Below are 3930 nucleotides of genomic sequence, written 5' to 3' on the forward strand. Positions count from 1 at the left end.
TGCCAAGGGTCAAGCAACGACATACTTGTACGGCCGCGTCGAGCTCATCACTCACCATTTTGCTTGTTTGCAGAAGTTGATTGAAGGTCGCCCGCGATCGATACGTAATCTCGCACCTGCCTGGAATGTGGGCCAAGAAGCCTGACGGTAAGAGTCCCCGCGTCTTACGCCGAGGACGGGCCCCCGCTGTCGATGAGAATCACTGGCGACACGCTTCAAACTCGCGCTCAATAATGCAGCCACGCGTCTGTGAGGCGCCGTTCAATTATTGATGCTTCAATCTGTTTTTTTTTTTTTTTTTTTAAACGTCACATGCCATCGGCTGAAAGCGGTCTCTCGTCATTACATATTTGTATGTTACATCGGTGAATATTTAAAGTGGAATCCCCATGCGAGCGATTGCGGGGCTAATGTATGGCGACTCATGTTCTGCAAGCAGACTCGATGTGTCACTGGCAGGAAAGAAGCTGTCAGTGCCTAACACCAACTCTTTCCATCATTTACATGCATACGTACAATCCTGTATGTCTCCTGTTACTGCTCCATTTCTTCCTCTGTGCAGCTGATTGCCAGTGGCACGCGTGCAAATGTCAGAAGCCGAAGCGAGTCGCAGGTACATGCAACCGACTTGTACCTTGGAGTCACAGGAGAGAGAGAGAGAGAGAGAGAGAGCGAGAGAGAGAGAGAGAGAGAGAGAGAGAGAGAGAGAGAGAGAGAGAGAGAGAGAGAGAGAGAGAGAGAGAGAGAGAGAGAGAGAGAGAGAGAGAGAAACTTCCTGCTGCCATGGCAACCGCATCCTCAGGTGCTGTCATTTGCACACATAATCTGCACTTTTATTTTCCCTCATAGCTCAATATTGCGCAACAAAGTCATCATTCTTCCAGAAAGAAGTCATATTATGAGACTAGAGTGAGAAAAACAGAAGAAAAATGTCCGCTTACTCAAATAAATGACAAGAAAACTGATGCAACTTCAAGGGAAAGGGCTTCACACAAATAAGGGTGTACTATTGCCAAAGTTGTAACATTGTGACGAAAAAAAAAGAAGATGAAATGTTATGAGATATTAGTTTTTTTTAACAGGAAAGTTGTTATATCAGAGAGTATAAAATAATATTGTGAAAATAAACTAGGAATGTTAACAAAAAAGCCCTAATGATCATCATCATCATTAATTTTTTTATTTTGCACATGAAAAATAAAATAAAAATAATATAGGAATAAAAATAATCATTAGGTGAAAAGATAAACATTTTATGAGAATAAAGCTTTAAAATCAGAATCAGGTCTTAATTTGACCAGAATGAAGCTATAATAGTATTTTACAAGAATTAAAATAATAATTTTACAAGAATAAAACCATAATTTCACCCCCCCCCCCAAAAAAACCTCCTTCTTTCATCAAAATTGTACAAGAATCTTACGAAAATATTAGTTTTACAAGCATACAATTCTAATTGATAAGAATTAGGTTTTTTTTTTTAATGAAAATATATGTAGCTATAATATGGGAGTAAAGTCAGAATTTTTACGAGAATTTTACAAGAATAAAGTCAGAATTTCACAAGATTAAAGTCCTTGCTTCATGTTAAGCAAGAATTATACTGAAGTAAAATCAAAATTTTACAGCAATAAAAATTTAATTTTATATTCAATTCTAATTTACAAAAATAAAGTATTTTTTAAATAAAAATATACATAGCTGTAATATGGAAATAAAGTCAGACTTTTTCAAGAATTCTAATATTTCAAGAATAAAATTGTTTTTTTGGGGGGGTATAAATCAAAAATACATTTGACAAGAATTGTATCATAATTCTTGAGAATAAAGTCCAAATTTGACAATAATAAAATCTTAATTTCACAACAACAATATAATATAAATATAAACAAAATAAAAGGAATATTACCATCATTTCTGAAAATAAATTGCCTTTCTGAGAATGAAGCCATAATATAATGTGAATAAACAGAATTTTATGAGAATAAAAGAATAATGGTATTAAAAAAATATGAATTTCATGAAAATAAAGTTATTGTTTTATAAAAAATAAAATATGGGTATAATTTTACAAGACTGAAGACATAATTTTCAGAGAAGGCAATTGTGATTTATCATAATGGTCACTTTTTTTTATGAATAAAGCCACCATATTATGAGGATAGTCAAAATTTTACAAGAATGAAATCAGAATTTCACAAGAACAAGTTGTGATTTTCCAGGAAGAAAAAGTTCTAACTTTACAAGAATAAAGCCAAAAGAAATACTTATCAGGGAATTTAAAACAATACATATTGGATTTTATTGTGGATCTCAATAAAGCACAACCGGGAATGTATGAGAACTGTCAACCAGGACGTAGCGGCTAGCATAAACAAATACGACACAGTATAAGCCTTGGCGGAGGTCACCTCAAAAACGTCTCTGTTCCTCTCCCACAAAGAACTCACTTTTAAGTAGATGCCTTCTTCCGTCACATGCGGAAGACGGGACGGACGGATTTGGTGCCACGTCTCAGTGCGTGTCACTTAATGGAGTCCCTGAGTGGTGAGTTTCACCTCAAAGAATCTCTCTTCGAAATCCCGCACACACAAAGAGCTGCCACACCAAATTTGACGAGAGACACGCTCTAAAAGTTTGCTAATGACGCCCTCTGCTTAACGCCATTATATTATGTATGCTATTACTTGAATGACTCTTAGTCAGAGTGCCCTTACTGGAAAGAAATGTGCCTCAAGCCGGAGACATAAGTATTGATTTGATGAGTCATAAAACCACATTCACTTTCATAACTTAAAAAAAAAAAGAAATCTTTATAATTCATATTTTGTTGTTTATTGTATGTATTTATATTAGGGGTGTCAAAATGAGTGCGTTAATTTGAAGTTCCTTTAACACCACTATTTCTTTCATTCTCATTCACTGCCATTAACGGCTATAGACGTCAAAAATTAATTTGAACTATTTCGATTAGTTTAAAAAAAATCCACATATACTAACAACAGTATGAAAAACCTAGAATTTTTTTTTGTAAATTTAGAACAGATATAAAATTGTTGATTAATCGCTAGTTAACTAGTAAAGTCATGTGAATAATTACAATTAAAATTCGCCTGATGGGCCTAATTAAAAAAATATATTAAAAATAAGGGCCATTTAATCATAATTAATCGCATGCTCATTTTATATCTGGTATAAATGTACAATAAAAAAATTCTAGGTTTTCATAAAAAAAATTACATTAAATGAAAAAATGTTAAACTAATAGAAATAGTTCACATGATTTTTTTACGTCTATAGTCGTCAATGGCAGTGAATGAGTTAATGACCGCCCCTACTTGGAAAGCCTGTACTGGGGGAGTTCTAGTTGCAAATCAGCAGACACGTCAAAATTGAGCAGTAATAAGTTGAATAATAATGCATATATTTGTGGAGACTGGGGTCATTTTAAAAATGTGCTGAATTTCACAAGTTACTTCATGTTAAACATTAGATATGCAATTATGCCATCTAGTGGCAGAAATATTACCTCAAATCAATATCACACTTGTTTTTAAGTAATCTTTTAAATTTTAACTTTAATTTTAAGAATTATTATAAAATTACAAAAAAATACTGCATATTTCTTTCAGTTTAACATTTTTCCCAATAACGCCCCCCCCCCCCTCCATTATGTTAACAAGAGTATGAAAACAAATAATTGTACATTTTATTGTGCATTTAGAACAGATATAACATTTGTGATTAATCGTGAGTTAACTATTGAAGTCATGCGATTAATTACGATTCAAAATTGTATTCGTCTGACACCCCTAATTTATACATATACTCAAATTTGTTGTTTTCTCAGCCAATTTAAAGGGTGACAAGTGTTTTTTGTGTGTGTTGGTAACATGTTGTGTGCCACATTAAACATGGACCAGAGGAAGT

This window comes from Leptonotus elevatus, chromosome 12, assembly GCF_054856555.1.
Source record: "Leptonotus elevatus isolate MCC_2025b chromosome 12, RoL_Lele_1.0, whole genome shotgun sequence".
Classification (NCBI taxonomy): Eukaryota; Metazoa; Chordata; class Actinopteri; order Syngnathiformes; family Syngnathidae; genus Leptonotus; species Leptonotus elevatus.